The sequence below is a fragment of the Apis florea genome, unplaced genomic scaffold, assembly GCF_048593485.1.
Source record: "Apis florea isolate Af1SG1 unplaced genomic scaffold, ASM4859348v1 contig_2989_pilon, whole genome shotgun sequence".
Taxonomy (NCBI): Eukaryota; Metazoa; Arthropoda; class Insecta; order Hymenoptera; family Apidae; genus Apis; species Apis florea.
In genome coordinates, this window is record NW_028256685.1 from 112,698 (window position 1) to 127,475 (window position 14,778).

At 42.4% G+C, this 14,778-nt stretch overlaps 1 protein-coding gene across 2 annotated transcripts in view; it reads right to left on the reverse strand.

Moving 5' to 3' along the window:
- LOC100869232 (serine/threonine-protein kinase 17B) overlaps nucleotides 1-14,778 on the reverse strand; it is a 54,099-nt gene that overhangs the window by 29,832 nt on the left and 9,489 nt on the right. The gene's annotated exons all lie outside the window — the stretch shown is intronic.

A 14,778-nucleotide genomic window follows, 5' to 3' on the forward strand; every position in this document is an offset into this window, starting at 1 on the left:
TTAAAGAAGTAAAGCGTGATTTACGAGCGATTTCAAGGTATTTCGTAAAAACGTCACGACCCAAAGTGTCGCAAGTTATCGAAATAAGGTCGTTCACGAGCACAACAGGCGAGATCCTGTAGTAGAAGGGTTGTCGTTCGCAGGTTAGTATCGGCGATACCTAATCGCGTTTCGAAGGAAACCGAGACTATAAATCAAGCAGCTTTCAAAACTGGTTGCTCGCCGCAGAGACATGATCTCATTAATACCGTGCTTCGGTCACGGTAATTGGACAGTTCTTGGCGGCACGATCGACGAGTTTCGGCCAGTATCGCGGAACCCACGCACGAATTCGCGTATCCCGCGTCGTGACGCGAGATTGGTAACGATATATATGTGACGAAACCGAGAAAGGCAGTCGTCGATCCGAGTCGGCCTCCTTCGAGAACCATGGTCGATACGATTACTTACGTGACATTTCGAATCTATGGCTATATCTACGACCGAGAACATTAGCTGCGTATCCCATATATCATCATACATCATCGATGTGTAAATGTTCCGTATCAAATAATGAAGAATAACTCGATATATGATCGCAGTGTTAAAGAAATATAAAATCCGAATTTTCTTGCGAATCTTATACAAACATCGGCACACTGCATCTCGATTTCTCTAGTCTAGTATCTATATTTATAACGTATCTTACTTTCATCTCACTTTATCGAACTGTGCTCAAATTTAGTCGAGAAATGAAAGTCGAGGTATGTAATAAAAAAATATCGATATTTTCGTCCCGAATATTTATTTGAAAAACTCGTTAAAAAATGTTCGATAACATTTTATAATATATATATACATACAATTCAACAACAAATTAAATTTTGCAACGAGGCTATGAGCAATCGCTATATTCGATATCGAGGCTACCAGTCGATGCATCAGAAACGATTCTCGATCTAACCCTTGAACCTTAACTTAACAAAACTTAATTCGCTCGCTCGAGTATTTCGCCCGTAATGTAACGTATTTATGGCCACGCACTCGATCGGTCGAAACGAGACAGACGGAGGATGGAAAAGGTGAGATGAGGAGGCCTACTTTGCACGTGGCCTACTTGCGGAACACCGGCGGTCACGCGAGAAGGCATCGAAGCCTTCGCCACGCATCTCCAGCCGATTCTGACCTCGAACCGAATCGGAAGTACCTTGGATTTTCCCTATTCGCCATGGAATTTCGCCTCGCAACGTCTCTCTCTCTCTCTCTCTCTCTCTCTCTCTCTCTCTCTCTCTCTCTCTCTCTCTCTTTTCTCGAGGAAACGATTCAGCGAGATTCGAGGTGTGCTCGAAGATGTAAGAGAGTAGGTGTGCGGAGAAGGAGGATCTCGAGACGTCGTCCTCACCTCTGTGTCGCGACGATCGGGGGACCCAGAGACCTGGATAACCGTAGCCGGCGGGCCCGACAGGGCAGAGTAACGGTCCACCGGATGAAGGTTACTCGCATTATCGGTGTTTCTCTGGCCAAGATCGAGCGATGATCGAGAAGGACTGTCGTCTAGGGACTCGAGCGTAGGAGCAATTGGGGATTCCAATTGGGAAAGGGACTTGGGGAGGGGAGAGGCCGCCACAGCGAAGCGAGCGAACGGTCGGCCAGTCTTTCATCTTCCGGTCTAGGGGATTCACGGCGTTTTTGGCCGAAAAAAAGTTTTGGCGCGTCACAAAGCGGGCTTCCACGAATATTACACGAGTCTTTGAAAACGTGGATGAAAGGATGAAGGGTTTTTCCTTCCTTTTGGCCGTGTTCCAGTAAACGTTGCAGCGCCCAGTGTCCATGGAAGAAAGGAAACGAGGGAGGGGGGGGGAAGGAGGGGGGCTTTAGAAGAGCGCATGCGCGGTTCGAGTTTGACGAGGATCGCCGGCGGACAGCCGTTTCGCAGGAAAGCCACTTTTCGAAGCGAAATTCCGTAGGGATTACTCATGATAAACGGACTTTTACGGGGGGTAAAGGCTATCGTAGAGAACTGGACGAGCGTTCTATCGACGAGAAATTTCACCGACAAAAGATGAAATCCCCTCGGGATTTTTGTTGGCCGGAACGGCTTCCTCGAAAGGAGAAAGGGCCACAAACGCTTTTACCGCGACTGTTAAAAACTCATTCCCTTTCGGTTTTGCCTAGGCCCCTTCGCGTGCGCCACTTGTTCCTCGCAATTTGCAACGTGAACGCGATACACGAATAGACGTTTTACCGGGGAAACTCGTTTCGAAGTTCTTGAAACGCGAAAGCGAGTCGACGAGAGATTCGAATGCTATGCGGCTCGAATCCTCGTAAAATTAGCGCGCCTGGTAATTCGTCGTTCCAAGATTCGTGGAACGTTCGTGCAATTTATAGATTTTAGAACTTTTTTATTGTTACAACTCTGATACCGAACACTTGGTGAGATAATCGAATTGAATTATTGTATCGCAACTTGTTTCGTCTTTCTCTCGAGTTATCACAGTAAATCGTTATTATATGAAAAGTGGTGAATTAATTAATAAGAAAAGGATACTAATTATAATATATATATATAATAATAAAAAAACATTTTCTGAATCCTGGACCATCATGGCCATTCGGATCAAAGTTTGTTTTATATTCCATATTTATTTTTAATTAGAAGAAGAAAAAACCAACAAGCGAAGAAAAATTACGAAGAAATGTCATTTATTATATAGTTTCGAATTGCTGGCTGACATTGACGCTACTTTTCTAACCTCAAATTTTCTGAGAGCGAATCGCATTCGTTTCGGTTACTACGTGCTATAAATATATTATAACTTGCAATCGTTATTTTCCTAAAATTAACTAATAATCATTTGGGTAACCTCTTCTTCGTAGAAGGTGGAACGAAGAATATCTAAAAGAATAATAGTTGCACAAAGTTTCTCTTTAAACGAATGATAATTTCATTTCAAAAAAGCATCGAATTGTGAATGCTTGTAAGATACCATCAGTTTTGACATGATCAACACACGCACATATACACACAAGTCCTCTGTCCAAGGCGAAATTCACCGTGGCGATTAAATGGCCAGAGGTCAGAAAACGAGTTCCGTTTTATTACAGCCGCGATTCACTACCTACTTCCTGCAGCGTTGTACATCGCTTATATCCTCTTTCAGGCATGCCCTCTCTTTCAGCCATTGACCAGCCATCTCGTTTGAATTTCGCTCTTCATCGATGTTCGCTCTAAAACTCGCACACGACACACTTTTCCAAACCGTCTGTCTCTTCATCCTTCTTCCCCGTATCGTTTCCTCGTCTAACAATTTTCCGATTATCCTCGATTTTTTAACAATTTTTTTTGTCGTTGTTATCGTTAACAAATCGAGACACACGACGATTACCTCGCGGCTCGCGTTCAAGGCTCGTAGATTCGACAATTATCAACCGATAACCACTGTGTACTTCCAATCAATCGACATTAACGATTCCAACTAAAATATATATTCTAAAATTATTCGTACAGAGAAAATATGTATATATTTTAGCACGTACCATGAACATTCGATATTGATCGTATATACCGATTATATTATTATTCCTTTCCAGCTAATGGAAAAAGAAACGAGGATCCGGCTCGCTCATAAAAATCGTATTATTCCTCTTAATTTAATTGTATCGTGAACCAATTATTATTCGTCAATATGGCAAGCAAGTAGAGGAATAAACGAGGAATAAATCACGAACTACTTGTAAATACATCCGATTTGTTTTTAACTTTCAAATATAATCGAGTACAAGATTCTATATATAAGAATCGAACTATCATTTCTCGTTCTTACTATGAATAAATCTTCGGTATGAAAAACTTGTAATGGAGGATGGTCGTGGAAGAGGGAAAAGTTAATGGAGAACGGAACCTCGCGAAAACGAACCTCGTTTTTTCGTCCACGGTATTTCCTGAGAGCATGGAAAGAGCGGCGGCGCCAGTTGATAATACAACGCTCACTCTTGAGGAATGCACGGGGGAACGCGTATGTGCACGCCGCCTGCGATATATTTGTATACTCGTGCATTCGCCCGGCGAATCTGGAAGCGAGCCGAGGTGGAAGAGAGACCACCAAACCTTTCGATCTTTAAATTTAGCTTCGGACTCGCGCACCTTTACAAGCGTCAAACGGCCCCCAAGAATCTTCTCCCAAATAAGGTGAATCGAACACGGCCGCATTATGAATGAACAACCAACAAATCGAGTACTTGATTCCGCTATTTTTTACTCGAATTAAAAATCGTATAACATCAGTTTTTTAAGAGGATCCTCGATAGTTTAGCTTTCGTGTATCGTGACTTGATTGTAAGGCAAGTCTTCTTGAAAACGACATCAAATATCTAATATTTTATTATTTATCGATACACAACGAAGCAATGATACCAACGATCAAGCTTATTTCCTGAATGAGCAAGCGAACAAAGAGGAGTTGTGATATAAAAATACAATCTGGGAAATAACGTTTGCTCGTCGAACAGGATATGTTCGATCGAAACAAGCAAACGATTCCAAAAATAGCCCGGTATCACGTCCCAACGCTGTTCCTGCTCTGAGAATCCCATGTATCCGGGGCAGTTTTTGCGATTTCGTGACGTTAGAACGCGTGCCACCGAGAGATGCTGTGACGCATCCACCGCAAAAATGCGAGTGTTGTTCCGTGGACAAACGAGGTGGTGGTGGTGGTGGTGGTTACAAGACGTAAACCGTGGGGGCAGTGAGAAAGGGGGGGCAGAGTGAGAGACAGCGATGTCAGGTTCGATCGAAAAGGCATGCAAACGGTGAAAGGCGGTAAAATTTCACTCCTCGATTCGTTTGAGAATTCCTCTCCCCCTGGTCGAAGGCCGTTTATATGCCGATTTCGCGGCGTTCGAGCGCAGAACCGAGAAAAGTTTCACGACAGGGAGGACTGGTTTGGCTTCGCTTTTTTAATCCACTCGATATTCGCGCCAACTCTCGGGTTGGGAATCTAGGTTTGTAGAGCTGCGGCTAGGACAGGGTTGATCAGCGAACCCTGTTTCGTTTCCTGATCGTTATACGACCTTTGAAGGAAAAATATTCGATCGTTTCTTCTCAAATTCATAGATTTTTATATCTTTGAAAATCTTTCGAATCACAATTTTTCCATAAATTTTTAATAAATTAATCCTTCTAAAATTAGAAAAAAAAAACTTAAATTATTTGAAAATTTTTTATTAAAAAACAAAGTATGTGTATCTTATATTATAATTTAACGATTTTTGTTCGTGCACTTACGAATACACAATAATCCGTGCGCGTGATATACAAAAAAATATCCAAACTAAGCATTCAATCTAGCAATCGAATATTTCAAATATATCGATCTTGCGTTAAAAAGTGATCGAATATTTTTCACCGAGAAAGATTAAACGTAAAAGAAAAAAAAAAAAATCGAGGATCCGCGTCGCGAAAGAGCAAAGATAAACCGTTCGAATAGAGAACAAAGAGAAGCGAAGGATAGGTGCCGTTTCACCCACGTGACACGCGTGGAACAAGCACGGCGCATATACACAGCCCAATTAAAACCTACGCGCGATTAGTAACGCGCGGCGTACACCGAAATACCGTGAAATTTTCTCACGTGGATAATGTTTGTGACGCGCAGAGCCGAGCCGATCGAAGGTGAGCGCCCACGTGGCGCTTTCGAGGCTGCCTTTTAAACGTAGTTTCCACACCGGTAGATACAACAGCCAACCGCTCACGCCTCTTGCCCGAGAAGCGGCCTATCGTACCCATTACTCGCGATGACACAATAACAAGGACAAAGACCGTCGTCGAGCCGCTTACGCAAGGACGCGTGGAAGGTAAGAGGCGATTCGATTAAGCGGATATTAGTCGGGTCGCGATTCGTTGTTGCTCGTCTGTGTCTCTGCAGTTTATTCGTGCAGTCTAGTGTTGGGTCTAAGCGTATCGCGAGTAGGATGGAAGATCGGGGACGATTATGCGAGTAAAGGAGAAGCGAAAAAAGTATTTGGAAACAAAATCGGAAGGTCTGCTCGTATTTTAGTGATGGGATCAAAAGCCCATCGCGAACAATTGGAAGATTCGTTGATTCGAGATTCGAATTTATTGTGAACAAGGAGGAGATACTTTTTTGAGTAGAATTTTTGAATTTTGCGCGAGTATTTCCAGAACATTGATAGATAAAATTTGAATCGAGTTGTTTGATAATGAGTTGTTAGAAATCATTGTGCTATTTCTTGAATTATATATAAAAAACGTGACGAATTCGTGACTTGATAAATATCTATTGGAAGTTAGTTATTTTTGAAATGTACGATTAAATTAAAATTATTATTTTTTTTTTTTTAGTTTGAAAATATTGTTTTTTGAACAGTTTTTACAAATAATTTCTCAAAATTTATTGTGAGAATTCAGTGAATTCAATTCGTTCTAAATATTTATAAATAAATTTGGCAAGTATCATTTCGAAATTAATCTATGAAAATTGAAATACTAAAACAAATTATTATTTCTTACTAGTTCATTAATATTCGATAAATGAGTGCATCGGATTTAATAACACATTTAATTTAATCCCATTGCTACCTGCATCTGTAGCTCTCCTTTTCGAATCGCGTTTCTCTCGAGAGAATGAACTAGCAACTCGTACACATCGTACTTATTTTGCAATGGACCGCAGAGATCGAGGCTCGAGACGTTGGCGAGCAACAGTGCGCGGCTTTCAGCTCGAGCGGAACGGAGGAACGTTTAAATCGGCGCCACGTCTACGGCCTCGACAACGTTCACCGTCTCGAAGAGAAAACTGTGCTAACTAAACGTGATCCAGAATCGACTTATCCGTGTTTGCCACATTTTCGAATCGTATTGATACATGAAAATTAATAACAACGAAATGAAATAAAATTTAAAAAGATTAGAATTCAAATGTTGTTTTTATCGGAATTCAAAAAAAAATTCATGAATTTTAATCCATCAAACGTGATAGAAATATCTGAATTTACCCACAATGGAGAAAACATGAATAAACATAAACGCGATATATAAACGGTGAAAAAGTGAAAACTGTGCAACAGGTGCGTAAAAGTTAAAAAAAAAAAAAAATTGCAGGTTTCGAGGGGAAAGCATCGTGGTTAACGTCGAAAAATGACATTCACGGGGTGAAGAAGCCGATAATTACGAAGAATCATAATTAGTCGAGCGTATGGAATCGAAAGAAAGACCGTCGAACGTCCCACGCGATCATTTCACGGCATTTGGGTCATCACCAACCATCCCACATAAAAATATTCCGTACACACGCTGAACACGCGTCTGCACGGACACCCACCTTTCATCGTGTACTTATCGATCGTTGAAAAAACAACATCGAACGAAAGTCGAGATAGAATAACACTCGAAAAGGCTTAACATAATACAATTACGCGTGAAAAGGAGGTTGAGTTGTTGTGTTTGCTCGTTAATATAATCACGGAAGTATTCGTCTTCGCTATCGGAAGAGGAAATGCCAAGATGGATTGATTTCGAGGAAGAAGTTGAGGAGAAACGAGGACACGTCCCAATCTCGCGAACGAGCACGACAAAGGCTTACGAACGAGGAAGCGACAGTTAGACGGTTCGTGTCATCGTGTTTGGGCTATGCAGACCTTTCGTTAACGGGTCGACTGTCCGTTTCCGATCTACTTTCGTGATTGACTTCGTATATTTTCTCTTCCTTTCTTTTCTTCGATCATTCTTTTCTTTAAACTTCTTTTCATCGTTCGATAAAAGTAATAAAAATATTGAGAAGAAATATATACAGAAATACATACGAGATCGATGGTAAGAAGTTCGAATGGTGCACAATCGTTAATCGAGTGAAGGCGATGAAATAAATCGATTTCGAGATCGAATCGATTTCTCTCCATGATATTCCAAAATATCAAGATAAAATTTCCGCTTTCCGAGTCGGATCGAAAAATTCGCTGACGTGAAACGAGATACTGTCATATTTCGATTCGATTGCCACTATTCTTTCCTATCGTCGATATGCGAAGAGAATGATAAATCGAGTAAAATAATCGACCACATCTGTCCACGATATTTGACGCTAACTGGGCAAATAAAAATATGTCTGGCGCAGTCACAGCCGAGTTCGAATAGCCTCGCGTATATATCTAACTATCACAGAACTGTATTTTATGTCCGTTACGAGCATGAGCGACACCATTCGCACTAGTTTGCGAGAAAAAAAATAGACGAAGAAAATATGGATGAAATCCACTCTTTTACGACGAGTCCACGCCCACGTATCGATATACACGTTTATTTCCTACAAGTTTGCCGTCCTTTCTCTCGGAATGCGGTGTACTTACAACGGAATGTAATATCTCGTGTCATAGCTATAGAGACACCACAGGTGTGACTGCAGTTTTTACGCGTTTCACCTTACATTCCTTCGAGAGAAAAGAATCTCGACGTGGATATAAATGCAAGTTTTATTCCCCATACATACTTATTTTTTCCTCTTTTTGGATTAACGTACAATAAGCGCAGTAGTAAAAGCGAGACCGCGATACGAAACAACCTTCGGGATTATTTAAGTCGCAGGAATGGCGGGGCGGAGGGAAACCGTGCACAAGCCGGTGATTGCGTGCGAGAAACGTGCACAGACTGGCTCGTCAGCTGTCAGTCCCTGGAACGAAGAATGTGCGTGTCGAGGGGAACGAATTCTCGTGTTTCAGCTGACGACCGATGTGTTTCTGTTGCTAGGCTTGAAAAGGCCGTGCCTCGAACAACGCGTAAACTTTTCACGGCGCACCTTTCACGACCGCGGTCGCGGTGCACCAGCCACGTGTACGTGTACCGAAGAATTGCGAAAATCCTTGCAACCACTTCCAAATATAGCGTTGCGCGCACTCCGTATCTCCGTCACGGTGACTTCTCGTCTCGAACGGAATCTCAACTCGAACGTGATATTTGCCACAAGTCGCGGAATCGTGAAAAATTTGCGCGAGTTCGTTTCCTCTGCGGAAAAAGCGGCCATGACACTTCGACTTAGCGCGACCCTTCTTACCGACACGGATTATTTTACCAAGGCGCATGCGCAGGCTTGAACGACGCTATTTAATTGCAATACGAGTTACGCGTGAAACTTTCACGCGGCTGACGTCATTGGCATAACGCCGAAACGAAGAGCCTTGAACGAGCCAATGGAGATTCCGGGGCCGAAGTTTCGTTATCGCGCATAAGTGCATTCGTCATCGATCTAGTCATAGTCTTCCACGAGAGTTCACCTGGCCTACATACTTAGACAATTACGTATTCGTTGCTGTCGTCGTTGTGAGCGTGGCGAGTGTCGTGGATGATTTCGTAAATTTCCGTTAATTAACGCGTACCAAAGGTAAACGCGAGTGTTATGGACGAACGGCCTTCCAATCGAAGTGAGTGTATTCATGGAGAAGCTTCGCGAACACAATACCCGATCGATTGACCCGCATTGCGTTACAAGGGCCATGCACAGCTGGTCCTGATGTTTACAGTCATGTACTGTGTGCATCGTATAGCATCGAATCTGGGACAGAGAGAGAGAAAGAGAGAGAGAGAGAAAGGATACCGGTAAAGCGATATCGCCGGACTATATCGACCGCGGTTGGTGTAAGTGATTCGAGAGACACGAATTCGCCCTTGGGATTCCTGTGAGGCGTGGGTGATCGGCTTTGTCGAGCGCCGATCAGAGAACGGTTTATTCCACTCCTTTCTTTTGTCGACCATTCGAGATTTCGACATTTCATTGTGTCTTTTCCTCAAGAGGAGGAAAAACGAAGTTTTTTAAACGCGATAAAGAAAGGTATAAGTTGCGAGAATAACAATCTTAATACGATAATTACGTTTTTCCGTATAAAGAAAAAAATAATATAAAATTCATCGAATCGATATATATTCGTATATACATTCGATATATATTCGAATCTCGAAATCTCGAATAATAAACTGTATAATTGATTCGTATTATTTTTCGATTTAGATTTATTTTATCAGATCACGTATAACGGAATAATCTATAATTACAAAGATTCTCTATCTCGTTTTCGTGATCATTCATCTAATTGCATCTTACTTAATATGGATAAACTTGATTGAAAATCGATTAAATGAATTATCGAATTATCGAAAATCAATTGGTTATTCAAGTTTATATCGAAATTTATATTACGTATTTTTTGGCAAAAAGTAAATATCGAGATCATTTTGAGATACGAATACATTCGAAAAAATTAGATATAGTATCCGCATAGGTTTAATGATTGTCTCAGCGAGCCGAAATGATTATCTTGCGACACGATAGAAAATGCGGGCAAGGTTATTCCTTTTCCAATGCACGCCATAATGGATACGCGGAACCACAATGATCGGATGTATGTACGTATGTAGCTCGAGAAGTAGGACACCTTCGAACAGGATAGTTAGACCGAGATACTTTCGTACGATTTCTGGATGGACTACGCACTCGAAATAATTTTAAAAAGACGATTGCAACGAAAGAAAGAAAAATTATAGAAAGAAAAAAGAATCGAAATCCTACAAAGACAAGATCTCTAGTCGATGATCAGATAATCAGATAAGAAAGTTTGGTATCGATTTTTCGATTTTAAGCACCCGAAATGATTTTTTTTTTTTAGCGAGAAATAAACGAAATGCCGGTTGATCGGAATCGTTGTTTGCGTCGTTCGCTCGAGTTGGCCGACCTTCACCCGGCTACCGTCGCCATTATGCTCGTTACACACCGGTCGTGGTTGTAATTTACGGTTAACCGAACGGAAACCGAAGGGGAGCGACCGCGTTGTAGTAACGAGGTCGTCGTATATGCGATATTAACGAACAAGCCACTCACTTTTTCTTTTTCTATTTCTCTTTTCGTTGTTTTTCGCTCTTTTGCTATATCATCCGTACAAATTCGCCTCTTGATTTTAAATTATACATCGGCATTTTAAACGTAGTTGCGATACACGATATGCCTTGATATATTTAATAAAGATACCGGAAGAAAAATAAAATAGAAGGTTTTATTAACTTTAATGAATCTAAAAACTGATTGTTTCTCTTTTTGAATCAAGCGATTTACGAATCTGAAAAAGCTACGATCATTTTAGTCGATTTTACGAAAACTATTTCCTCTTTATCTTTTTACATATTTTTCAGACACGAGGGAACAACGTATTCCAGCGAAAAATGTCCGGCAGGAGAAAATCGTGACCTATAGATCATCGTGATCGCCAACGATCGCCAACGATCGCCCTTCTCCTCTCGTGCTCGACTCCCTGCTAGTCCATGTCGTAATATCTCGACAGCGCTATACCTTCACCTTTCCTACCAGTTTTCTCGCAAAAAAAAACTCGCAGTCCTTCCCGACCCATAGATCATTCTAGAGAAAAGCGCGACGTTTATCGCTCGTTCGAGATTTACTCGATTCCTTCCTTCCGTACGAGAATATAATAAAAAAATATAAATTCTCCTCGCACATTTTTCGCGCATGAAAATGTAGAACGATTTCATCTCGATTTCGACGTTTCGCCGCGGCGAGTTAGAAATCGAGATTCGAAATTTTTTCCCCCCCCTCCCAGACCTCGCGTAACGATATCTTTATTCTATAAAGAGAACGAGCACAAACGCTTGGTATTCGTGGGCCCTTTTGTAACGGGCACACAGCCTGTCTAAATACGGTACCGGTGAATAACGATGGCTGGAATTTCTCGTTATTTCTCAAGAGTTACGGCTCGTCTGCGACTCTGGGCGGCTTCCACCGAGTTGTAGAACACGATCCACGGGAAGAGAGTTATCGATCGGACGAGCGAGCAACGCGCCAGCGGACGGACAATGATCACAGCGACCTTGAGAAGAAGGGAACGTTTGTTCGTTGATGTTAGCGCGCGCGGCATACCATCGTATTTTCTCACCCGTGAAGATCAAGCAGCTTTTTTCCTCGCTTAGAGAGAGAGAGAGAGAGAGAGAAAGGGAGAGGGGCCGTGACGATCCAACCGAGATCGTTCCGCCGACCGTTCCGATCGACCGACCCGATAAATATAATTAAGGAGACGGGAAGCTCGAGAACCCTCGACACGGAATGCCACGACCGTTTTATCATTCGCTGAATCTGTATCGCCGATAATCGCCCCCATCGCGCGTAGGGGATGTTAGTAATGTTTAATGCCGCATTAAAAACTGCCTTTTAGAATTTTACCGAACGTGACTGATTGTGACTCACGGCGACGGAACAGATGGAACGAACTAATTAATAACCATCGTTTGTTCAATTTGTGGAAATTCTTTTAACGGAAAGAAAATAAGAGGGAAAACCGAAGCTGTTGCTCGAATTTCTTTCGGAGACGAGGAGCATTGTTATGCTAAGTAAAACGAAACACCATCTCGTCACGGGAAGTAGGTATCCTCGAGAGAAGCAAAGGACGCGTTCAATGGCGCGAGCCAATGGAAGCACCACGGCAGGCGGCACAGCTGTTGCCCGTCTCACCAGACAGCTGCTGTATCCAGAAACTTTATCGAGGGTGAGGAAAAATCGTGGAAGAAGATCGACAACTCGAAATTCGTCGCAATTTTCGTCGATTTTAAAAAGTGAAACGCCAAGAGTTCAAAGCTTGGATGAGCTACTCGGAACGCGAGCGTGTTTAACCGTTGCGGACAAAGGCCACGGGGAATACGGCAAACCGGATACACGGAGTGTCCTTTTGCTAGCCAGAGCGAGCCAACCGATACGTTCCGAGAGATCTCGTTTTTCCCCCTCGACGGAAGGTCATCAACGACCAGCTCGCGAACAAGACTCGAACGAGTAGGCTGTCGCACTAATTGCAGGTGCCGTTACCGTTACTTTCCAGATGGCATGCCCGTTTCTGTCACGTTACCTCGTCCGCTCCAACCAGAGCAAACCGAACAGAAGAGGATTCAACCGAATCATTCCGCCATTTCGTATTTCACGCTCCAGAGGAATTGTATGCACGCACGAATATAATTGTGCCTTCTTGCGTGCGAGAAGAGGATCATTCAGAACCCCCTTCCCGAGTGAAATACTTAATCAGATTCTACCTTCTGGCAAAAATTGTTGCAATAATCTAAGTATCCAAGTATTAATTTTTACAATATCTATAAATGAGGATTTGGATAACCCAATTTCATACGTACAGCTTTCAGCATAATTTCAATGGTATCGAAATCGATCGGTCCTCTTCACCCTACCACTGTCGATCGTCACTTTTCTTATTTTTTGCACGCAACGATACATTTATAGAGCCGAATAATCGATAATCCATTTATCCATTGTTTCAGGTAAATGGTTGGCGTGCTGCTACGACCCGCACGGGGACAAAGATAGGCCGTAACGTACCTGCCTATTATAAGGGTATAAATATCGAGTGGCAAGTGCATAGCGGACGGTCTCTGCATTCTCAGTCCGGCCACAAGCTATTTTCAACCCACGCTAAACTCTCTCTCTCTCTCTCTCTCTCTCGCTCTCCTCCGCTTTGCAGCGCGAGATCCCTCCCCTCCCCCGCGTATTCTAAGACGCGACCCATAATACCATAAAAAGCATCCCTCCACGAAATATCTTTCTGCCGATTGAATTTGTTCCGATCGTCCGCTTGTTAAAACTCGAATCGACATGCCGCTCCAACCGTTTTCCAACCTTGCCTAACAACCTTTGCGCGCTTGTTCCTTCCCCGGCCGACAATTGCCACGATGTGTGTCGATACAGAATGTCCACGATATCGTATGATATTTCTATTAGCTATTCCCTTCTTATTTAACGACGACGATTTAAACGAGGCGAACCGTCGCGGTTCATCGGTTACCGTTTTTCTCCCGCGCAAAGAAATTCGCTTAGCCTTTGACAGTGAGTCATGCCCGAGAAATTTATCCCTATTCCAAAGTGCAGCAACCACTGCTACCCGCGACGAAACGAAACGTATAAACGAAAGGTGATAATATACAGCGTCCGTTTGAGTGGATTAGATATATTTATTTGGATGTCTCGGTTAATGAATTGTGAACGAGTAGAAATTTAGATTGTGTTTCGGTTGTAGCGAAAGGAAATGTTGCCAATGTTGCTCGCAGTTATAACTCGAAGTTGTTTGGAATATATCAGCGAGGGAGGAGGGGATTGGCTGATATAATATTTCAATATTTTTTGAAAGAAATATTAACAAACTTTCTCGAATTCTTTTTAACCGCGATAAATATTTCATTCGTCGTCAAGGAAAAGAAACATTTTGCAATGCGAACGAATTTAACGAAAAATCTTAGAAGCGAGTGTTGTTGTATGGAAGAAAACGGGGTAATAATAAACGCGCGATGCAAGCGGTAAATATCGATTACGAATATGGAAAATCTGTTTAATTGCTCGATCGTTTCGTTTCGTTCCTATTTATGTTCACGCACACCCTATAGTCCGACATACAGTCATAATCATAATATTTATACCGAGACCCCTTTCTCGCGAAAGTTTATGGCGTCGCTCTGGTGATTCTCGAATAATGTACCTCTACACACCTAGATCCCGTTCGCATTCGACGGCTCGAACGCTTTTCGAACAACACGAGGAGAAAGAAAATGGCGGGAATGAAAAACGATCTGAATAATTATCGCGTCCAATTGTGTACAATTTTCTCCGCGTGCTCTTACGTAATCGTAAAACTTTTTCAAGGAATCGCCAATCGGTTTGTTTGCATTCCTTTCCTTAATAACACGTACGAGTTTATATCGCGGTTTCGCATACATCACGAGCTGGTCAAACAATTTAAAGG